This window comes from Rhineura floridana, chromosome 1, assembly GCF_030035675.1.
Source record: "Rhineura floridana isolate rRhiFlo1 chromosome 1, rRhiFlo1.hap2, whole genome shotgun sequence".
Classification (NCBI taxonomy): domain Eukaryota; kingdom Metazoa; phylum Chordata; class Lepidosauria; order Squamata; family Rhineuridae; genus Rhineura; species Rhineura floridana.
The window spans coordinates 27469761-27494562 of NC_084480.1; the positions used below are offsets into that span (position 1 = coordinate 27469761).

Below are 24802 nucleotides of genomic sequence, written 5' to 3' on the forward strand. Positions count from 1 at the left end.
CCTAGTAACCATTTGTGTGAACTTTGCTGCCCCTCAACTCTATCACAACCTTTCTCACTTGATAGGTAACTCTAACCATCTGCCTTTGTGAGTTTATCTTTTTTTCCTTCCATCACAGAAAACATACTTGTTTATTTGCACTCATCTTGTTTATTTGCAGTGAAGCATGCTGGTTTTCTAATTTTAACAGGCTTGCTTTACGTGTTGGTAAGTCTAGCCATTCCCTGCTCTTGTACCGTTGATGAGATCTATGCATGATTTATGCTACGAGGCTGGATGTAATGCTGCATTTGCCCTCAATTCTTGGACCGGATTTAAATTTACTTCAAATGGGAAAGCACCATGTTTGTGGAACTCCAATAGGTATTGAGAAATATATTCATAACTGGCACCATCTGTTGGATCACTCCATTTTGATCTTGCTGGGCTTTGAAGTTTTTCATTCTTCTTACACTGGCAAATCTCACTCTCTGTCCACAAAATTGGAATGCTATTATTACTGCATGGTTGATCTGTTGTACAATAAATGAGCCTGATTTTCTTTGCTGCAGATGCCACGTTGATTTGAGAACATTACCTGCTCATTAAAACCACTCGTTTAATTGCAAACCTGAAATTGTACAGAAATTAGCAAAATTAATCAACACGTGCTTGGAAGCCAAGCATTTCAGAATCAGTAGCATATAACCCATGATTAGCATGCAGTTTAAAATTAGAATTGGCTCTATTTTAATAGGTTAGCAGCAGGCAAAACACTGTGTTTGAGCAATCATCCCCAGAGGGACCATTTTGGAAAATGGCTGCAATTGCCAAATGAAGTCCACTGTTACCAGTCCTATATCCTATTTTGACCAGCATAACAAATGCGACATTTCCCCCCAACAGCTGAGCTATATGGTACATCTCTTTTGCAATCACTAGAGTTGAAAGAACACCTTGACAGTAAGGGCTCTTCTGGCCTGTCACTATTTTTGGATTGGATTCAGTCACATACTGACATTTTCAGATTGCACAATGTGGAGTGACTGTGCAACAAATCTCCTTGCCCCCACCCCCCAAACATTTTGTGAGAAGGAAAGTGATGGGGAAATGCCCTTGAAAATATGACATGCCACTTGCTTGGTGTGTGTAACCACCTTGCAAACAAATAAGAACGAATGCTTCATAAATAGCTGACATTGTCTAACCTCCCCACAAACGTTGTGCAAACAAATCAGGATGAATTCAACAAACAGGCCTTCTGGAAGTATGCTTCCCTCCTCTTCTGCAGTGCTTGATCAACTACAGGCTGGAATGAGTGTTCTTTCTGGTGGGACTGGGGAAATCAGTTGACCTGCAATTAGTGATGGGGAAGAACTTCAAGTCAGTTTGCATTCAGATATCAAATTCTCACTTTCTGAAACAATTTGAGAACCAAAACACAGCCATCCTTCCAAAGTTGCACTTATCTGAATTTTGCAGTGTGGTTCTCCAACCAAGCATTGCTTACAAAAATGCATATATTAGGGAAAACGTGTGCATAACAATTAATATATTCATGAAAATAACTTGCAAAAATGTATTATATTAGGAGAATCTGCTTGCCAAAGTGTGTGCCTTACTCAAAATTGCATACATAAGTGTGTTTAGTTGAAGAAATTTGCACTAAAATGTTGAAGACTTTTCATGGGGATTTTTTTTTTCTGCTGCAGAAGCGTGAAGAAGTCAATTTAAGATTGAAAAAGATGAGAAACTGAGAGAACCAAAGTTGACGAATCTTTCCATCCCTACTCTGAATTGTACCAGGTGAAGTGGCCAATGCTGCATAGAAAGTTAGCTGGCTATTATTTGGTGCAGCTTGAGGACGTTGACAAGGTGCTTGGACAGGTTTGTGCAACCACTTCTGTGCTGGATCCTTGCCCTTCTTGGCTAATAAAAGCTAGCAGGGATGGAAGAGCCAGCTGGGCCTGGGAAGTGATTAATGCCTCTCTGCAAGAGGGGGTGGTCCCTGGCTGCCTGAAAGAGGCGGTAGTGAGACCACTCCTGAAGAGACCCTCCCTGGACCCAGAAAATCTTAATAACTATAGGCCGGTAGCAAATGTTCCATTCCTGGGCAAGGTCCTTGAACGAGTGGTTGCAGGCCAGCTCCAGACATTCTTGGATGAGACCGATTATCTAGATACATTTCAGTCGGGTTTCAGGCCTGGTTTTGGCACGGAAACAGCCATGGTCACCCTGTATGATGACCTTTGTAGGGAGAGAGACAGGGGGAGTGTAACTCTGTTGATTCTCCTTGATCTCTCAGTGGCTTTCGATACCATTGACCATGGTGTCCTTCTGGGGAGACTGGCTGAGTTGGGAGTGGGAGGTACTGCATTGCGGTGGTTCCGCTCATACTTGGCAGGTCGCCTCCAGAAGCTGGTGCTTGGGGAACATTGCTCGGCACCCTGGACTCTCCAGTATGGGGTTCCGCAGGGATCAGTTCTGTTCCCCATGCTGTTCAACATCTACATGAAACCGTTGGGTGCGGTCATCCGGAGCTTTAGAGTGCGTTGCCATCAGTATGCTGATGACACACAGCTCTATTTCTCCTTTTCATCTTCTTCAGGTGAGACTTTCAATGTGCTGAACCGGTCCCTGGCTGCAACAATGAACTGGATGAGGGCTAATAAACTGAGGCTCAATCCAGACAAGACTGAGATGCTGCTAGTGGGTGGTTCTTCTGACCGGATGGTGGATGTCCAACCTGTCCTGGATGGGGTTGCACTCCACCTGAAGGAGCAAGTTCGTAGCTTGGGGGTTCTCCTAGAACCATCTCTGTCACTTGAGGCTCAGGTAGTCTCGGTGGCACGGAGTGCCTTCTACCAACTTCGGTTGGTGGCCCAACTATGTCCCTATCTGGGCAGGGATAACCTGGCTTCAGTTGTCCATGCTCTGGTAACCTCCAAATTAGATTACTGCAATGCAGTCTACATGGGGCTGCCTTTGAAGATGGTTCGGAAACTGCAGCTTGTGCAAAATGCAGCGGCCAGATTGGTAACAGGGACCAGACGGTCCAAACATATAAAACTGATTCTGGCCCGCTTGCATTGGCTCCCTGTATGTTTCCGAGTTCGATTCAAGGTGCTGGTTTTGACCTATAAAGCCTTCCACGGCTTGGGACCACAATACCTGATGGAACACCTCTCCCGATACGAACCCACCCGTACACTACGTTCAAGATCAAAGCCCTCCTCCGGGTGCCTACTCCAAGGGAAGCTCGGAGGGTGGCAACAAGGGAGAGGGCCTTCTCAGTGGTGGCCCCCAAATTATGGAATGATGTTTTTGACGAGGTGCACCTGGCGCCAACACTGTTATCTTTTTGGTGCCAGGTCAAGGCTTTCCTTTTCTCCCAGGCATTTTAGCATGTGTTTTAAATTGTTTAAAATTTTTAAATTGTGTTTTAAATTGTTTTTAAAATATGTGTTTTAAATTGTATATTTGTTTTAATGTTTTTGGTTGCTGTAAACCGCCCAGAGAGCTTCAGCTATGGGGCAGTATACAAGTGCAAGCAAGCAAGCGATGGATGGATGGATGGATGGATGGATGGATGGATGGATGGATGGATGGATGGATGGATGGATGGATGGATGGATGGATGGATGGATGGATGGATGGATGGATGGATGGATGGATGGATGGATGGATGGATGGATGGATGGATGGATGGATGGATGGATGGATAGATAGATGGAACCCACTGGAGTAAAGAAAAGAGAAACTACAGTAGGGGCATAGGTAAACTGCAATATCTGTACCTTTGGTGGGGAGAAACTGTTGAAATTTATAATATATAATGTCTACCAATTGCTGCAGGATTCTACCAATCTGTAATCACAGCAAACCATTTTCTTGGCCATAATATGACATATTAGAGGAATGGCAGGCAGTCTATTTGTTTTTTTTCTCCCATTGTTGCTTCGTTTTAATTTCCCTTTCTATTTATTTATCTGTGTTTAAATTGTCCCTCTTTGTGCTCTGAAAAGCCCATTGAGATTTTGCTCGCAGGGACAGTGATAGAAGAAATAAACATTTTGATCAAATAAAAAAAGGTGTTGTTTTAAATGTTAGTCATATTGTCCATTGATTTGATTTTTATTGCTCTCCAAACTCACAAGCCACTGTAACAGAAAATTCTGATATCCTTAACACCAAATAAACTAGAAAGGAATGAATAATATATTTTATTTATGTTGCTTTCTACAAGTTCTGTCTGAGCCACCGGGTGCTGATTTCATTTTCATTGCACCACGTTTCTAGCAGTTATGCATCTATAATCTCCCTCTCAGTAAATAACATATTTGTATTGAAGATGGGTCCCCCCCCGCAACGCCTCTCACAGTTCCAGACTCCCATCAGATTCACATATGTTGATCTGACTTCACCCAGACAAGAAACTTTCAAAACAATTCCTTATGATGCATCCATTGCTGTATTTTCACCAGTAAATCATGAAATAGCCATAAATAAGTGTGTGTATATGGGGGGGGGGAACCCTCAGTATCTACAGGGGATGGGGTGGAAGGCTATCCACAGGTCCTGTAGCGTATGTGTTTATGAGAGGGAATGACTACCCTGATGTATGGCTCTGATAATCAGAAGTACAAGTGAGTCCTGCAACAAAATGTTGCAGTGCAGAGTATTGCCTGTTCAGCAGTCCAAGCCATTCAATTCCGTTTGGGAAAAAGCCTTAGCTCAGTGGTAGAGCATCTGCCTTGCATGCAGAAGGTCCCAGGTTCAATCCCTGGCATCTCCAACGAGAGCTGGAACCCTGGAGAACCTTTGTCAGTCAGTGCAGATAATATTGAGTTCGATGGTGCAAAGGTCTGACTCAGTATAAGGCAGCTTTCTATGTTCCATAGCCATTGAGCACACTCAGATTTCAGTGGGCTGCTTTGGGAGATTCCTCCCCTTCTGGTTGAGGAAGGACCATAGGTCAGTGGCAGAGCATTTGCTTTGCATGCAGAAGGTCCCAGGTTCCATCTCCGGCATCTCCAGGGAGGGCTGGGAGAGACCCCTGCCTGAAGTCCTGGATAGTCACTGCTAGTCAGTGTAGACACCACTGAGCCTAATGGACCAGTGATCTGACTCAGTATAAGGCAGCTTTCTGTGGTTTTAGTTTCTAAAGACCTGTGCTTCTGCAGACCTTGGGACACTGACTTTCTATTGGTGGTGGTGGAATGGGATAGAGTGGCTGAACCTCTAGCCAGGAGCACCCTGCATGCCAATATTTTACTGCAGATCTCACTTGTACTTCTTATTTCTGTCCCACTTACATGACAGCGATTATTGTTTTAGCTGGTCTTTCTATGTGGCATGCTATTCTGGGTGGAAGCTGAGTGACAAGTTTGTACTTAAGACAATTTGCTTAGTTGCACTCTCCCGGCTCAACATCGTCTTTTATCATTTTCCAGATATGTTTCAGAGAAACTGCCATTGTTTGGTTTCGTTTCAGATGCCTGTAGCTAATCAGGATCGCCGAGGGGGCACAATCTACGAGAAGAGCTAATTGCCTCTCACTCACTGTGCAGGGACGATGTTAATTTAGGAGATGCTGTTGAGACAGAAAAGCTAGCTGATCAAAGAGTAAAATTGATCAAGATACTTTAGATCAATACTGTTGGGACTGTAATCTCTGATCATTTGGAAATCTAAATATCATATTCAATAACATTCCCTGTCAGCCACAAGCTTTAGAAATACTTTTTAAAAACATGAAACAAAAACAAATAAAGCTTGTCATGTGATTGCATTGTTTAAGCAGGTTAGTGTCTAGGCAGAAGTTCATAGGGCTTTTGCTTCTATATTTTGTCCTTGTGGCTTGAAGAACAAAGTCAGGTTTTGAGTGACTGTTGGGAGTGAAGCTGAAATTTGCAGTCAGTGGCTCTAGGTATACATATTGATGAGATGTGGCTCTCTGCTCAGTCTGCTAGTCTCATCATTCCACATTGGGCTCCTTCTGGGAGGAAGGGGGGAATATTTATTTGTTTGTTTGTTTATTAGATTTATATCCTGACCTTCCTCCCAGTAGGAGCCCATGGCGGAGATTTCTGTGATGCTCTTTCAGGAGTCACCAACATGGTGTCCATGGCCACTAGAGGGCCCATCGATACCTCCTATGGCACCACTGAAAGGTCTCTGTAAATATCCACTCAAAAACCTATAATGCATAACAGACTGTTTGCTCTTCTTGCTCAGTTCTTGTTTGCACCGCGCGACCTCTCCTACATTCAACACACATCCTTGAACATGCTCACATTTCATTGGATAGCAGGATTGGACACCCACCGACCCGTCCATTCTGAACTTAGGAGAGATGCAAAGAGTTCACCTCTGTAAGCAAATGTGGCATGGGGGGCATGCCTGCACCACTGTTTTATGTCTCCCCCTCTGCTCTTAGATGTGGCAGCCATTATGCCATGTCAGCCATTCTGTGTTATGCATGCCCCCTTAGTAGCCATTTTGTGACTGACACTCAAGGCACTTTCTCAAAATTTCAAATGTATCTACTGGCTTAAAATGTTGGTGACCCTCTACTTTATATTATCCTTGCTCTTAATGAATTCCTATCACTGTGGCCTGTCAGTGTGGAAACCAAGAGGAGGGCTTTCTCTGTGGCGTTGTCCCAGTTATGAAGCTTCCTCCCAATGGCAGCACAAATGACCATGACACTGATGGCTTCCAGCACAGGTGAAGGCTCACTTGTTTTCCTAAGCCTTCAGAAACTAAGCTTGTAATCTTTATTTTATTATATACTGATTGTTATTGTTGGATTTTAATTTTATTGTTATGGTTTCTGTATATCTGACTGTTTCTTTTGATGTATACTGCTTTTGAGGTCATTACTGATGAAAAGAGGTATAGAAGGGTTTTTTATTTATTTATTTATTTAAAAGCATTTCTAAACTGTTTAGGTTGTTTTTAACTGTTTTTAATTATGTGTTTTAAAATTGTTGTAACCTGGCCTGGAACCTTTGGGTGAAGGGTGGGTAAAAAATTCTAATTCTAATTCTAATTCTAATTCTAATAATAATAATAATAATAATAATAATATTTAAAATCCTTGCAATATACAAAGATAGTATAAAACCATTTGTTGGCTCTTGTTATTATCCCTTTAAATGGCTTTTTTTCTTTACTTTTCAACAAAGGGATGATACAGAGTGATGCTGTTTACCAAGATGCCTATTTTCAACCAAGGATGTTCACAGTCCATGGGCTATGAGTGTTACTTGTGTCTATTTCATAGAAACAAGTCAAAGCTGACACCGTGCACAGTATCTCAGAGTGACAAATTGGAGGCAAGATGTTCAAACATCTTTTGAATCCCTCTGATCACCTTGACCTGCAATCTCCTTTTCATTTGAAATCCTCCTTTTTGCCAGCCCTGACTCTCTCTTGATGCTGTTAGCAAAACTGCTGTGATCTTTGCAGGGACGAGGTATCATAGCCCCTCTGGCTGCTAAAACTGGTTGCTCTTTAATAATTGAAGTATTTTTTAAAGTATCCATTTGATCTTTTCAGTGCAAGGAGTTTTGTACATCACCACACACTTCATTGATGTTTATTACTTATTAATTGCGGTTAATACTGCTATTAATTACAGCTTATTAACATAAAGAGTGACACACTTAACAAATGTGTATTCCCATCTGTATTTTATTAGGAATATGGAAGCTACTTTGGACAGCCAATAAGTGTACCAACAGTTCTGCTATACATTATACTCTCTAGCCAAACAGCCTTTTGCAAAACAATAGCTCTACTCACCACACCAAGCATATACAGATGCAGAATACAACATGGGACTTTGTTTAGGGAATGTTTAATAGTGCTGTGCTATGTATTTCATCAGCTATATGTGGAAAAGGAGGACGGAAATGAGCTATGGAAATTTATACCAAGAACAAGACGCGTTTCTTAAATTCAGAGGCCAAACATTATTAAATAGGGATCAGGGTGCAAAATCCTATTTTGTTCAAGGAGATGCACTCCTGGGAGAGAAGAAAATACAGAAGATGCCATTGTGCAAAATAACAGGCAGTGACCTAGACAAACAGACGGAGTAGCTACCAAGATCCTTAACTCTTTGGGCAGGTTTTCTACTGGGCACTCACTATGATCTAGGGGTGTATCCAGACCTCCATTCCCCCCCATGTGATCTGCAAAGATAAAGTATGTGAGAAGGGGATGCAGCCCACAGACCAATCCAGGATCTCTCATTTGGTGTTTCTGCTTACTGCGCCATTTGTTGATTTTCTTGAACAAAATCCCATTCTATTCTCCCAGTAACCCTGTGAAATCAGTAATGCTGCATATTTTCTTGTTTTTACACTGAGTGGTAGACCTCTGCCCTGTTTTTATTGAAATGTGGTTAGATTACCAGCCTCAATCAAGGCCTGTCCAGCAGGATAGGAGGTTGTAGCGTTAATGTTTGTTGGTCTAGGGTAGTGGTGGAGAACCTGTGGCCTTCCAGCATGTTGACTGATAAGAGCTGGAGTCCAACGCCATCTGGAGAGCTATGGGTTCCTCGTGCCTGGATTAGTGGCGCGTTTCCCACTTCAGGTGCAAATGGGCCTGGGTTCAAATCCCAAATATGCTCATGCATCCTGGAGAAAAGAGAGCTGGATCTTGGACAGCTGCTGCCGGTCAGCATATACAATACTGGCCTTGATGTGCTTCAGAAAAGTGCAATGATATCTGGATGGCTTGCCTTGCTGTTTCCTTGTGACGGTCATGGGCCATGATCTGGAGAAAGTGGGGAAAGAGTGGGTGAGTAAAGTGTTGCCATGCATTCAGTTTGACGCTTCTCCTATACGGTGACTGATGCTTTCCAGCTACACTTGCTTGGGGAGTTATGATTGGTGGAGGTTGCATTGTGCTATGGATGGTATGGCAGTGATTGTGGTTGGTATGCTTATTACTATTTCAGCATTGCTGATGCATTGTTGAGTTTCTGCTGAGGACATTAAAGGACAGGATATTGCCTTCCATGTTCCAATGCAAGCAGCAGTGGCATCTCGGTGGTCCCACAGGATGAGACTTTCTGTGATTCTAACTATAGCATTTTCAAGAGTTTATTTGCATGGCCTTACCCCCAAAATATCCTTTCATCCCATTCACCAGGGACACAAAAGTAGAGGTGGGATGTCCTTCATTACATCAGTTCCAACATGAATGTGTAAGTCCCACTTTTATCGGATCCTTAACAGGCAGGCAGAGGCAGTAGCTTTGAGCAAGGACATTTAATGAGGTGCTCTATGTCAGGACGTATTCATGAAATAGGAGGAGGATCCTATTGCAAATCTGTTCATATTGCTCAAGTTGTGTGCTACCTGAAACAGGGTGCTGATAAAGACTTTATAGAGTGGATGGGTGGCCACCAATGGGAGGAAAAATTATGTATTTAATCCAGATGTTTCTGATGTTCAGCGTGTGATTGGTATTGCTGATGGCCCCACCAGTGCACAAGAAGGAGTTCACAACTGGCTTGGGGGAAACTCAAAGGCAGGCATGGGGAACCTTTGGCTTTCCAGATGATGTTGAACTTCAACTCCCATCAGCCTCAGCAAGCATGGTCAAAGCATTCCCAGGGATGATGGGAGCTGTAACTCTGCAACATATAGTGGGCCAAAGGTTCTCCACACTTGTCCTGAGGCTTGCAGAAGATCCAAGACTCTTTAGGGGAAAAAAGCTGAAGGGAGGGGGAATCCCCCAAGCAGCCCAATGAGGACTGAGTATGCCCAGTAGCCATAGAATGCTGACAGATTTAGAGGGACAGGGGTGGAGCAGAAAACTAGCTCAGGAGGAATTGGATGGAGTGGCTGAAGTTCTGCACAGCAGCCCTCCATGCTGCCACATTTTGTTGCAAGTCCCACTTGTTTAATCTAAATTGTTGTCTGTTCTCTTAAACTCAAGGATATATGTTAAGAATTCTTTAAAAAAAAAAAAACTCTTCCAGAGACAGCGTGAGAAAGATGACATGACCAATCCTCTCTTCCTACCCACTTTCCCCAAGCAGCTACTGAAGTAATGGTCAAATGAAAGTTTCCCCCATTCAATTATTCAGAAATCCCTTTGATGGTTTTGCCACTTTTGGTTGCGTCCCAATGATGACTATTCATGCTCCTGGTTGCAGGAATTAGCACTAAACAGGCAGAAATCTTTTCCAGCCTTTGGCTAGAGTACACAGGAAGATTTTTGTCTTTCTCATCTTGCTAAATTTTGGGGAGTCACCCAGTGAAACTTATTAACCAGAGGTTCCATGAACTCTGGGATTCATTGACACATTGGGATAGCCAATGTAGTGTCCTACAGACGTTGTTGGATTACAACTCCCATCATTCCTGACCATCGTCCACGCTGGCTAGAGGTGATGGGAGCTGTAGTGCAGCAGCATCTGGAGGGCACCATGTTGGCAAACCTTGACTATGTGCCAGTCTTGTAGCCATAAATAACGAGTGAGGCACGTGTGAGCAGGCTGGCAGAGGAGGAGACACAGAAGCTTTTATAAAGACCAGGGAGTATCACCTGACCTGCTGTGGCTTATCAACATTTGACGTGATCGAAGTGTATAAAATTATCCACGGCGTGGAGAAAGTGGATAGAGAAAGGTTTGTCTCCCTCTCGCCCAACACTAGAACTTGTGGACATCCAATGAAGCTGACTGTTGGAAGATTCAGGACAGATGAAAGAAAGTACTTCTTCCCACAGCTCATAGAATCATAGAATAGTAGAGTTGGAGGGGGCCTATAAGGCCATCAAGTCCAACCCCCTGCTCAATGCAGGAATCCAAATCAAAGCATTCCCAACAGATGGCTGTCCAGCTGCCTCTTGAATGCCTCCAGTTTCACTGTGGAATTCGCTCCTGCAAGAGGCAGCAATGACCACCAACGTGGATGGCTTTAAAAGAGTATTAGACAAATACATAGCTATCAATGACTCATAGCCTTATGGCTATGCTCTGCCTCCACAGTTGGAGGCAGTATGCTCCTGAATGCCAGTTGCTGGAAAATGAGGGCAGAGAGAGTGCTGTTGCACTGAGTGCAACAGCACACTCCCTGCTTGTGGATTGTGGCTGGTCAGAACTGGATGGTGTCTCACAGAGATTGACAACCCTCAGGTCAGCAGTTCACAATCTGATATGGTGGGCTTTGATCCTAACCCTGGCTTGAAGTGCCTAGAGTTACTGTTGTCTGTTTGCCAGGAACCACAGTAAGACCCCTGGGGCTGGATGCAGGCTTAGTTTGCTAGCTTGAATGATTTGGCGTCATCTACTCCAGAAGCTTGTGCTCTGGATCTGGCAATAGATTGGTTAAATTGTGGGAAAATAATATGACAAATATGGCTTTGGCATTAGTAGTTAGACATGATGGCTTCCTTTCCTGTGATTGATTTATTCTTTATACAAACACACAACTCCGCTCATCTCTCATTCTCTCTCTCTCTCTCTCTCTTTCACTTTCAGGAGCAGACTTCGATATTTATTTATTTGTTCCTGCCTAAATTATTGATATGAATAGACTGCTACCTGCAGCTCTCTGGCCTGTTGCACTCAATGAGCCTATGCAATGAGGAGTCTCTCTCTTTTCTTCATGCTGTATTTGAGATTTGTTGGGGAATCTGGCGTATCAGATGCAGCTCAGTCACAGGCAGACCAATCCTAAGTATGGGAAGCCAGCAGGACTTAACGCCGACTTAAGAAGTAACCCCTATTCCAAACTCTTTTCACGAGCAGGACTACTGCGGTTGAGCTAATCCAAGTCTAGCAGAGGCAAAAAAGCCTTTCAAAAAAAGTTTGAATTACACCACCCTTTTTTTGCCAGTGTAAGTACCACCGGGTTGCCAGGTCACGTGACTGAGGTTTGTCATAGGTGTAAGCCTCTCCTTGCCCCATCCTGCCTCTGCCATGCCCTTAGAATGCCCCTTTTTTGAGACTTATGCCAGTGTAAGTTCTGCCAGCTTAAGTTCCACTGGCTGAGCCCTGACTGAGCCAACATAGCCCCAGCTCAGCCAGGTTGGGGAATTGAGCCAGCCTGAGGAAGTTATGCCAGCTCAACTGAAACAAAGAACTGCCTATGCCATCCTGGTAGATCTTGAGTTTGAATTGTGCTGGAAAGGAACTACAGGAGAAAGTCTGTAGTTCAGTTGGCAGAGCATTTGCTCTGCATGCAGAAGGTTCCAGGTTCAATCCCTAGCACCTCCAGGAAGGGTTGGGGATGTCCCCAGTCTGAAACCCTGGAGAGCCACTGCCAGTCAGAGCAGACGGTGCAGAGCTAGATGGACTGTTGGTCTGACTCGGTATAAGACAGCTTCCTATCTTCCTATGATAGCCTACAGGAGAGACGTGAGATCTGTTGTATGCACATGATTCTTGCAACAGAAAGGCAATGCTTCCAAAGAGAGGTGAGGCGGCCGGAAAGCTACCAATTATTATTGTAACTTGATTTGGCAATTTGTACCACTGAGAAGTCATGACCTGTGGTCACCTTCTTATGGGAAAATGGAAGTGATTTGTTTGTTTGTTTATGCTCCTCACAAGGGCTCCTGCAGTGGCATACGACATTATCAACATTTAAAAAATGCAAAACAATTTTAAAAAATAGATTAAATGCCTATTGCATAATCAACCAAACCAGCATGTTTTAAACACCCAAAATAATAGGAAACAAATCCAGGAAACAATGTGTCTTCATAGCAAGGAAGGTCTGGATGTAGATCAAGGACCTAGGAGACCAGAGTTCAAATCCCCATTCAGCATGGGTGAATGGGTGGTCATGGGCCAATCACAATCTCTTAGCCTTACCTACAAGGTTGTTGTGAGGATAAAATGGGAAGTGGGAGGACTACCACGTATGCCACCTTGAGCTCCTGGGAGGAAAGACAGGACAGAAATTAATAGAAATGTATTTTTTTTAATCACCAGAAATTTGTAAGGCATTCAGCCATGTTTACTTCTCTCAGAGGGAGTTTCAAAGGCAGTTTCTCATGCTACCACACAGAAGGCGCAGGCTCTTGGGATGGATGAATCAATCAACTTCAGTTTTGTTTCAATTTTCTCATTTTCCAGTCTTAACTCTAGTTCACCACAGTACCACAACAGTTTGTGAATTCTTTTTTAAGATCTCATGAAAATTCGCCAGCACTTTAGTGAAATTTTCTCTGGATATACACATTTTTGTAAGCAAGATTCCGTAATATGATGCATTTGGTACAGTATTTTTACTAATATGTGCATTTTTATGCACATGTCCCCAGTACCTACATTTCTATATACACAAAAATGTACGTGTCATGTTGCAGTTTGCAGCACCACAGATAGGTGGAGCTGCGAATTTCTGCTTGAACACTCATGACCCCCATCTGCACACCACTCTTACCGCTCATCTCGGCAAGCAGGCAAGGCTGCAGTAGCCTTAGCAAGCGAGCACCCTAGTCACAGTGGAAGCTATGCGGCGGCAGCAGCCTGAGTGGGCATGGCCAACAGGAAGCTAGCAGGCAGCCTAGGTGTGTGGCAGAGTTTGTCCAGGGGAGGCGACAGCACTGGATGGCAGCAGTGGCGGCAGCCTGGGCAGGTGGGTGGCAGGCTGATGTGTGGCCTAATGTGCAATGGGCCATTTAGACATCCTTTGCACTATTGGAATTGCTGTTTAAGAGGTTTTTTAAGCTTTTTTTTTTAAATGCTTTTTAAAGTGTTTTTTAAAGTGGCCTGTTTTAAAGCCTTTTGTTTTTAAGGTGTTTTAGAGATCTTTCAGTGTTTTTGTTTGCTGCCCTGGGCTTCTTCTGGAAGGGAGGGCTGGATAGAAATTTAATAAATAAATGGGGCAGTAGTGTTTGTCCGGGGCAGCGTAAGGCAGCGGCAGAGGAGGAACAGGCAGAGCAAGCAGGTTGGCGAGGGAATAGGGTTGCCTGGGAAGGTGACAGGGGGAGTGGTGGGTTGGTGGGGATTGGTGAGTAGAGTGCACAGGGGGCAGAGCCCGCCTAGTTTATACATATTATTTTGTTGGAGAACTGTATCACAACATTTGGAAACATGAGAATGTTGAAGGATTGCTGCATTTCACTTTGCATATTGATTCAGGAAGTGCAAATCAGGGCATTTCTCATTAAAATGCAAACTAGCCCAAATGTCTCCCTGAACCTGATGCAAAGTTTCAGAATTAATAGGCCCACAAGCAGCAATAAAAAACACCTTAGCCCTTTCCCAACAACAGAATGTGGCCAGCCCAACTTGTTGAACTGATCTTGACCACCTTAGTACCCTCTTTTAGAATTATACGGAAGTGACCCTGAGAGGCCATACAGCTCAGCCCCCGATCTTGTTAAAGTGTGATGTGTAATGTTGATGGCTCTGCCTCTGTGCTAGCTAGCCCAGCTCCCAAATCTAAACCGCTATACTTTCATAACAATATGTTTGTGTAAATTAGTCCTAAGTCTGAATGATGGTGGTACCAGTTTTGCTATAGGAAGCAAGAAGAGGATCACAGTATTCAACACACCCATTCCATCAGCATAAGGATGTTTGGCTGTGCATCAGAACTTCCTGTCCCAATCCTGTCCCCACATGTCCCCTGCATGTTCCCCACATGTCCCCTAAATCTGTTCTGGGTTTCCCCCCGATCTTCTGGAGTAAATTTGGGGAGGGCATGGGATGTGCATGGGAATAGGAGAGAGGGGGGATGTTCCATTACAGAAATGGAAATCCTTGTGCTAACAGCACAAGTGCATTGGATACTGTCCCCATTCTTGTGTCTGCCTGGAAAAGTAAGCTGCTATCACAAACAGACTTATTAGGTAATAAGCAGCATTGAACTCAGTGGGACTTCCTTGTGAGTTTAACATGTATCAGATAGTAGTGTGATTCTCCCGATGAAAGGCCAATGAAGATTCAGGAGGCTGACACAAAGAGGCAAGGGAAAGAGAGTCCGGTTGTGAGCACTATACTCAATAATGGCCCTCTAGAAAAGCAAACAAGACTCTCTTCATGTTGTACTTTAGCCTGTGTGCAGAACAATAGCCATTTCCAGTCTCCAGCAGGGAAATTTGTTATAACTCCGTCTGACTTAACCTCCAGATGATCGTATATCTGCACTGACTCTGACCTTCCACAAATCCCCTTGGGATGGAAGTGGATTAATTCTCCCTCCTAACTTCACAGTCTCTGAGGCAGTTGCTAGAATGCTATCTAATTGTATGAGATGAGGGGGTCCACTCTGACACCAGATATCAGTTCTCATCTGTTCTGACACCAGATCAGTCTGTATATTTGAAAGAGCTTTGGGGAATATGACCCCATCTTATGTGACTTAGCTCTCATTCTCTGTGAATAATGGATTTCTTTGAAATCATAGTCCTTTAAAAGAAATTAATTGAATGTGCAATAAGGAAGCTCCATGCTTGTACAGGGTGCATGTTCAGAATCCTGCTGTGCAAGGTTCAAAAGCCACTTTCTGGAGACTACATTGCTCAGTTAATTTTTTCCCCACCTGCTTTGGGGCACCTTTATTTATATTTTGATACAGGCATACTGATTGATGTACAGTATCTGCTCCAACGAGACCTGGTTTACTTGAGTGCACAGCTTAGCTCCATGGTCTCCACCAGTTATGCATCAGCTGTTCCAGAATGTAAATACCAACTCACAACATCCTAGGAGTAGACCAGAATGATTGCAAATTGGTCTGATGATGGTATTCACCAGGGTCAGACTGAAGGATCCTCAGCTAAACCATAGTCTGGGCATCATTTCTCTACAGCCATGTGAAATCCCCAGAGTATTCCACGGTGGAATCTGTTACCTTGGTGGTGGATCATATACTTTCATGGGAAAAGTCTCCTTAATTGTTTCATTTGTAATAGATTACCACTGGACCACTTGTGTGACTGGCCCTGTTAACATCACTGGACTTCCAATAATTCAGGGTGCCATTGTATAGGTGCACTTGCTGCTTGCCAAAGGCCTGCATTATGGGTTCTGTAGTCTATGAGTGCTGCTGCATAGAATTATTTTGTCCAGCCATTGCCACCTGCTGTTCCTCGCTATCTCCCCTGGCCACCTTTTGCTTTAATATGGCACTTCCAACATCTTTCAACAGATTGTCATTTAAAATAGTCTGGGCGTGTATGTGCAGTATGTTTTTACAATTATGGCAGCAATGACGAGTTAAGGCCTGCATCCCTGCCCATGGATTCTGAATCTTAATAATCCCCCCATTGCCTATTGGACTGTACTTACCCTATATCAGACCTTAGCTTAAGTTTCTGTGCACAGTTCAACCCTCATAAAAAAGTCAGTTAGTGTACTAGATAACCCACCTTTGACCATTACCCCATTCTCAGTGCCCATTGCAGGGTTTTGGGGGGGTTGCATGTGTGTTTTGCACCATACCCTGTGCAAGACTACCTCGACCTTGGCACTACCTATATGCTTGCTGCTCCCTCTGGGCCCAAGCTAGGATTCTGTACCACCTCCCAGAAGAGAAAGACGAGGTCTGTGTGTCAGGGGTGGGGTGGGGGTGGATACCGCTCCTTCCCTTTGCTCCACTCATTGCTCACTCACACCAAACAGCAAGGAGGAGAAGGTCCAACAGCAGGAGACTACCATGTTTGCCAATTGGCCCATAATTGGCCTTGGCAGGTGCCTGGCATTGCCAATTCCTTATGCCAGCCCTCCCTATTTTGACCATGCCTGCTACTCATGCCCCTTGAGTTTTCATTTCAGAGGTCCCAAACCTGCCTGGATAGATTAATATTCTTCTGTTACTGTTTCTAAGAGCTGCCTACAGTCCCACAAGTAACTCATCTGAGCTGTACTGAAAGGGCTGCTCCACATTCTACCTTATGAATCCCATTTCCTCCACCACAAACACACACTTGTTCCTGTTGTGGCTGCTCTTTTTCTTTTGCTCAGGCCCTCATTTGTCTGCAGACTGTTCTTTGTAAGGATTTTAAAGACTTTTATCACAGTTGATCGTTTGCAACAATCATTTTTATTAGTTATTATGCTAAAAAGTACTATATGTGTATTGAGTCACCCATATAACCTCAAGATCTTAAAATTGTTATTATTGTTATTATTAACTGAGAAACAAACAAACCAACACACACAGTGTACAAGACAGTAAAAGTTGGAAGGAGTTTATACACTTTATATGACAACAATATTTATGGCTTAATCCTGCGACTGAGCCTGCAAATCTATTCCTTAGAGTGTACAAGCAAAGTTTCTAATATGTGTGTTCATTTATGTTTTACTGTTTTAGCAACAGGAAGGCCAAATTGAATTCTAGAACGGTTATGTTACTGAGTGGGCCCCCATAAGAGTTGAATACATTTTAAAACTTTTCTTCATATCCCTCTACATTTATTGCACAGCAAAACAAGACATTCCAACCCTGGCTATGTGTTATAAGATCTGTGAAAGGTATAATGCAACTAGAGGGGTTGCAGGCCTCCACCTTGATCAGGGCCGGCTCCAGGCATGCAGGGGCCCTTGAGCATCAGCTTGCCCTGGCCCCCCGGTGTGTGTGTGTGTGTGCACACATGCGCATATGCGTGCATGCATGCCCCCCATGCCCCCCCTACTTGTCTAGTCTTTACCATTGCCCTTAATGAAGATGGCGGCCGCGGTTTCCCTAAGGGGAATGAAGCCTCCGCCGCCATCTTTGTTGATGGCACACGTGCGTGCTATGCGCGCACATCTCTGCCATCAACTAAGATGGCGGCAGTGGCTTCAGTACCTTAGTGAAGCTGCGGCCGCCATCTTCATTAAGGGCAATGCTAAAAAGCCAGCTGACAGGTAAATGGGGGGCATGGGGGGGCGGATCACAGAAGGGGAGCAGAGGGCCCCATAGGGGCTCATGTAGTTCCAGGGCCCTCGGGTCAGTGCCCAACCTGGCCGCCCTTTAGAACCGGCCCTGACCTTGATGATGCATGGCTTTCCACAGCCCAGCCCTTGCTACTGACACTTTAGCATGCATTTCAGAGTTGAGGAAGCCAGATTTTGGCTGAACATCAGGAAAAACTTCCTACCTGTTAGAACAGTATGACAATGGAACCAATGACCTAGGGAACTGGTAGGCTCTCCAACACTGGAGGCATTCAAGATGCAGCTGGGCAGCACCTGTCAGGGATGCTTTGAGTTTAACTTCTACATTGAGGAGGAGGTTGGACTCAATGACCTTATAGACCCCTTCCAACTCTACTATACTATGATTCTATAGAGAGAGAGTTCCCTGGGCCCAGAGCTCCCAGTTCTGGGGATAAAAACATAAGAACATAAGAAGACCCTGCTGGATCAGACCAGCGGCCCATCTAGTCTACACCCTGTTCACACAGTGGGCAACCAGATGCCTGTGGAAAGTCCGCAAGCAGGACTTGAGTGCAAGAGCACTCTCCCCTCCTATGGTTTCCAGCAACTGGTATTCAGAAGCATATGGATAGCTTTATCCTCCATGAATTGATCTAATCCTCTTTTAAAGCCATTCAAGTTGGTGGCCATCACTGCTTCTTGTGGGAACAAATTCCAAAGTTTAACGATGCTCTGGGTGAAGAAGTACTCTCTTTTGTCTGTCCTGAATCTTCCAACATTCAGCTTCATTGGATGTCCACGAGTTCTAGTGTTATGCAAGAGACAGAAAAACTTCTCTCTATCCACTTTCTCCTTGCTTTTTACACTTGATCATGCTACATGTTGAAAGGCCAAAGCAGGTCAGGTGATACTCCCTGGTCTTCATGAAAGCTTCTGGGTCTCCTCCTCTGCCTGCCTGCTCATTTGTGCCTCATTCATTATTTATGGCTAAAGGACTAGTACAAAATCAGGGTTCATCAACATGGTGCCTTCCAGATAATGTTGGATTATTGCTCCCATCAATTCTACCCAGCATGGATGATGGTCAGGAATGATGGTTCTTGTAGTCCAACAACATCTGTAAGACACTACATTGGCTATCCCATGGTTAGATACTGTGGCAGAGTTCATGGGATCTCTGATTAATAAGCTTCACTGGGTGACTCCCCAAACTCTAGCAAGATGAGGAGGAGAAAAATCTTCCTATATATTCTAGCCACTTGATCTTTTCAGGCTGTAAAAGATTTAAGGCTGTTTAGTGCTAAATCATGCACAGATAGTCACCATCGGGACACAAATTTCTGAATAAGTTCATGGGGAAACCTTTATTTGGCCATTACTTAAGTAGCTGCTTGGGGAAAGCGGGTAGGAAGGGAAGATTGCACAACCTCAAGGACTCTTGGTCAGTCAGTCACTGCCAGTTCAGACCCCATAAACGTATATAAGAAATTAAGATTGTTGTTTCAATATGCATAACTGTAAACTTGTTTACATTGAATTGCATTTGCCTTTTTACCACCCATTCACTCACTTTGGAGAGGTCCTTTTGGAGCCCTTCACAATTCCTTTTTGTTTTAACAACCCTGAACAATTTAGTATCATCAGCAAAACATGTATAGGCTTCCCATTTCAAACAACCATGCTAGTAATTGCAACTTGACAGGGAATAGGGACTGAAACTTCTGTCAACTTCAGTTCTTTCAGTTTCTCATTTTTCCAATCTTAAATTCAGTTCTGCAGCAATGTGCATTTAAAAAAAAATCCTCATGAAAATTCTTCAGCATTTTAGTGCGAATTTCTCCGGGTAAACACATTTTTGAGTGCACTTTTGACTAATGAACATGTGTTTGCAAGCAATTTCTCTGAATAAGATGCACTTGCATATTTTATTTTGACACTCATTTTATGTACATTTTGTGCATCTATATAAACCTTGTTTGGCTGGAGAAGTGTGAATTTTGAAGGATGACTAATGTTTTGGTTCTCGTATTGTTTTGGAAATTGATCAGTTTGGTTTTAAAAGCTAAATTCATCAATTTGAACTCGAACCAGATCAAATTTCTTCCCCATCCATAGCAGCATACATGGAAGATAAGGCTGTTAGTGGCTACAAGCCATGATGGTTATGTTTCATCTCCACTGTCAGAGGTAGTATACCTCCGAATACCAGTTGCTGGGCATCACAAGTGGAGACAGTACTCTTGCACTCATGTTCTGGTTGTGGTGGCTTCCCATTGGCATCTGATAAATAGGGTTGCCAGGCACAGGGCCTGAGACTGATCCTGTATCTTTAGGAGAAGAGAAAGTCAGCCAAGTGCAGGTGTTCTTGCAACATTGTAATGGGAAAAACCACAAGGTGGAATTCTCCCTCCCCCCTGCACAACGTTTAAAGCTACAGAAGACCTCTTGGTTGCCAGGCCCGGCCTCCAAGAGGTCTTTTATATCTTTAAAAGTTGTGCAGGGGGAATGGAGAATTCCACCTTGTGGTTTTTCCCATTACAGTGTTGCAAGTACACCTGCACTTGGCTGACTTTCTCTTCTAAAGATACAGGATCAGTCTCAGGCTCTGAACCTGGCAACTCTAGATAGGATTACTATGCTAGATGGGCCTTTGGCCTGATCCAGTAGGGCTCTTTTTATGTTCTTATGACAAATGTTGAACTGTCTCTCAGGTTAACTAATTAACTAACCTCAGGTCTATGCTCAGAGACCAACTAGACAATACAGCACAATAGGACCTGCAACAAAATGTTGCAGTGTGGGGATACTACCATTTAGTGTTCCAGCCAGACAGCTATGTCCTCTTTCAAAATACGCTACTCTCCCTGTTTTCCAGTCCTCCACCACCATCACCCAGCATTCAGTCAGCATTCTGTGACCACTGCACATGCTCAATCCTCATTGGGATGTCCTGGGTCCCCACTCCTTAGCTTTGCTTCCACATTTATGTTGTACTTCTGCCTGCTGGTACCAACGTCTTGTGCTTGGATGCTGGCTTCATGACTACGCATGGTGCTGAGAGTCAAGAAAACTGAGGTTACTATGAATATATATGAGTTGCTGGAGGAGGGGGAATTTATCCAGATCAGAGCCATGGTAAGAGGGTGTCTTAACCCCTTCCTATTTTCCCAATGAAAATGGCCAACACCACCAACACTCCAAATATGGTATTTGCCACAAAGGGAAGCTTTCACTTCCAGGGAAAATAGCATTTTGGGCAGAGCTTGGAAAAGTTACTTTTTTGAACTACAACTCCCATCAGCCCCAGCCAGCATGGCCACTGGATTGGGCTGATGGGAGTTGTAGTTCAAAAAAGTAACTTTTCCAAGCTCTGATTTTGGGATGGGGGAGATGTCATCAGAAAAACAGAGTGGAAGAAGAGGGCTAAACTCCCCAGATAGAGCCCCCCTCCAGACAATCTATATTTACATCTATTTGGCTATAAATATTTTAAATAGTTAAAGGTACGTACATTTTAGCAGGCATTTAATGTATCATCTGGTTCTGCCCTGAGTGGCACGGTGAACTGAGGACCTGAATGCTTCTATGCATGCACAGTTCATTCAGGTGCATGCAACATCATTGCAATGGTACCTTTAATTGTTTGTAGAAGAGTGGCTTGCAGCAGAAGCACAGGGAGGGGCTATAACTCAATGGTAGAGCAGCTGCTTTGCATGCAGAAGGTCCCATGTTCACTCCTTGACATCTGTTAAAATATAGGGGGTGGGAATGACATCTTCCTAAAACCCTGGAGAGCCACTGCCAATCAGAGTAAATGCTAGTCTAGATGGATTAATACTCCAATTTAGGGTAAGGCAATTTTCTATGTTCTACCTTTTCTTTCCTCTGTATCATAATCCGCAGAGCTCTTCCTGTGGTCTTCAGAAATCAATACTTACATGGGTAATTTCACTCTGCCTGAACTGCACTTCTCGCATCTCAATAGCTCCTATGTTGCCCTCAGTTCTTGATTATCAGAAACATCGCTAGATTTGTCAGTGCAAAATTCTACCCGTGGAACCTTGAGTCTCGTAAGATATTGTGGTGCAAACTTCAGTTCCTCCCATGGAGAATTGATAATGTATTTCAAAAACACCCCGAGACATTTTGTCACATGCCTTCTCCACCATGAACTGTGCAAAAACCCAAAATTGAGATAATCTCCTTTTTATGTTTAATTATAGGTGCCTTCAAGTCACCATTGAACTAATACATCTGCAACACACAGTCCTTGTCCTCTCTGTCTTAAGGTAGGATACTCCTCCCGTTTAAGATTAATTTGCCTTCCCTGAAACACAAAATGAATACTGTTGAGTTAATTTCACCTATGGAACTCGATAAACCCTCTGAGAAGCTTTTGAAATATCATAAAATTGAAAAAAGACTTTTTTTAAAAAAAAATAGTTTTTCATGTTTGCCTCGAAAGAGTAATAATGCCTTGTTAAAAAGAAATAGTTGGTTGCAAGATCAAATCAATACACCATTAAGTTACTGACAGAACTGAGATAAGATTACATGGTGAAGAAATTGTGAAACCTTTTACTTTTTCCATTTTCAGAAAGGAGAACCTAGGAAAGCTTCCCTCCCCCCCATCAGCAATCCAAGGTAATCTCACTTCTTTTCTCTCATCAGAAGAGTCCATCTGGGGTCCAGATGGTGCAAAATGACCAGGATCATAATAGATTTGGCATATCAGATTTCCCCAACCTGGTGTCCTCCAAATGCTTTGAACTAAAATTCCGATCAGCTCCCATGAGTTGATAGGGTTTGCAGTCCAAAACATCTGGAGGACACCAAGTTGTAGAAGGCTGCAGAATATGATATGACAGTGGACACTATTAGTCAGGATAGCTAAAATCTTTTTTTAAATCCTTCAGTTGGCTAGGAATTGCTACGTCCAAGACAGAAAAGTGGGTTTCAGGTCCCCACCTGGCTCAGCCATGATGATGTTTTCAAATGTTTTAGCTGATAAGATTATTTTATTTGTTTATGTTTATATCCAATCTTTATTCGGTCATGAAACCAAAGGCAGGGTACCTGTGGTTTCCAGGTAGCCACCCATCCAGACATTGACCAGACACAGACCTGCTTACCTTTGACACAGTAGTATCTGCATTTGCTTTCAGACCGAACGTGGGCATATTCTATGTGTTGTCTCCAAGGTGATAACAAAAGGCATAACAGAATGCAATGATTTCTTCACTGGATTGACAAATATCTAAAATGCTAGAAATAAAACGTTCTTTTTTCACACAAACAATCCTTCAGGTGTGGGCATGGAGAGCAAAACCATTTTTTATTTTTTAAAAAAAATGGTTTTACAAAGATCCACTAAAATGAGAAAAGAGAGGTTGAAATGGCCAAAGTAAGTGTGCTGGCAGAATGAGGTTCTTTTTTCAGAAGGCGAGAAAGACAAGCCCACCTTGCTCTTCCTACTCCCATGAAATTCTTCTTTTTGAAGTCTCATTCACGAAGAGCAGCAGAAGAATGACTCATGAGTAACTCAACCTAGGTTGCTTAGGCTGCAGTCCAATATGCATTTACCTGTGTGTAAGTCCCATTGAATCCAATGGAGCTTACTTCTGAGTAGACATTATTGAGTTGCACTGTTAATCATTAACAGAGCAGCTGGCAGGGAGCTCTTTTCAATCACACATATTCATTGTTCCCTTTATGTAGGGATGGAGGAGAAATTTAATTCAATTCAATTCACATTTAAAGGCAAACCTACCTAATTCACTCTTGCCGAAGAAATGCGTGAACTGAAACAGAGCTGTTTCTTTAAGCGGGTTATGCCTGTACTTAAGTGTGCATAAAAATGCACATGTTAATGAAAATAGCATACAAAAATGCATTTTGGTAGAAAAATTGCTTTGCGAAAAATGTTATATTAGTCATAAATGCCTGAAAATGTATACATTAGGAAAAATCCACACTAAAATGCTGATGAGTTTTTATGAGTTCTTTTTAAAACATAAACATGGAATTGTGGAGAACGGAATTTAAGATTGGAAAAATGAGAAACAAAGAAACTGAAATTGATAGATTTGCCCATCTCTACCATGATGTCACTGTCTGACATCATAGAGCTGAGGTTAGTAGACTTAAAGCTTGCAGAATCTACTTTTTTACTAGGTGCATCAGAGAGGGGGGAGATTTTTAGCTGTTGATATTGTTGGATAACTGAGGTGGAATATTTTCCTGATTGATTGCAAATCACCCAGAGATCTACCAGTAGACCCTAATCTACCTTCTTCCCACCCCTATTTACAGTACTTCTTGAGGGAAACAAGTCTCTATTTAACAAGGAACTCCCTTTCTTGTGACCGAGTTGGGAAGCAGAACACTACGCCATAACTCTATGTTGGGATTTGGTGTGAAACTCATCACCTTTTCCTGAGATATATCCTTGGAAAATAGCTGGAGATTTACATGATTAGGGATGTAAGAAGGCAGCAATTTCCATTCTGATCTATATTCATTGAAATCAGCACTGTTTCCATTCTTCTGCATTTTGGCCTTCGCCAAAAACAAGATCAATTGTTTTGCCATCTGCTGTGGCTGGACTGTAGGTACGATATCATTAATTACAAAATTCCACACCATTCATTTCAATGCAAAAGCCATTCATTTCAATGTAAAGGAAATGTCAGAAAAATGGGGGCGGGGAGACATTAATTATGCATTATTTGCAGGCTAAAAGAAACACAATAATGAATACAGATCATATTCTCTTGCATTTTCCCCATTACTGACTGCAGATGAACATGCAGTGATTTTCATTCCTGTGTCCACTTAGGGGGGAATTCTCTGCCATCCTTAGCTGTGATATTTGTATTACAAATTACCTGGCCTTTTTAAAGGAAACAGGTTTCATGACCCTCCTTCACATTTTTTCACAAGGACCTGCAACCTTCAAATATAAATTCCAGTACT

The 24802-nt window shown here is 43.2% G+C and overlaps 1 long non-coding RNA gene across 1 annotated transcript in view; it reads left to right on the forward strand.

The window, feature by feature from the left end:
• LOC133375655 (uncharacterized) overlaps window positions 1–22474 on the forward strand; it is a 53079-nt gene extending 30605 nt beyond the window's left edge. The window contains exons 2-3 of the long non-coding RNA XR_009760280.1: window positions 22051–22116; window positions 22425–22474. This is a non-coding gene — a long non-coding RNA (uncharacterized LOC133375655). The remainder of the gene's footprint in view (window positions 1–22050; window positions 22117–22424) is intronic.
• Window positions 22475–24802: the final 2328 nt, after the last annotated feature.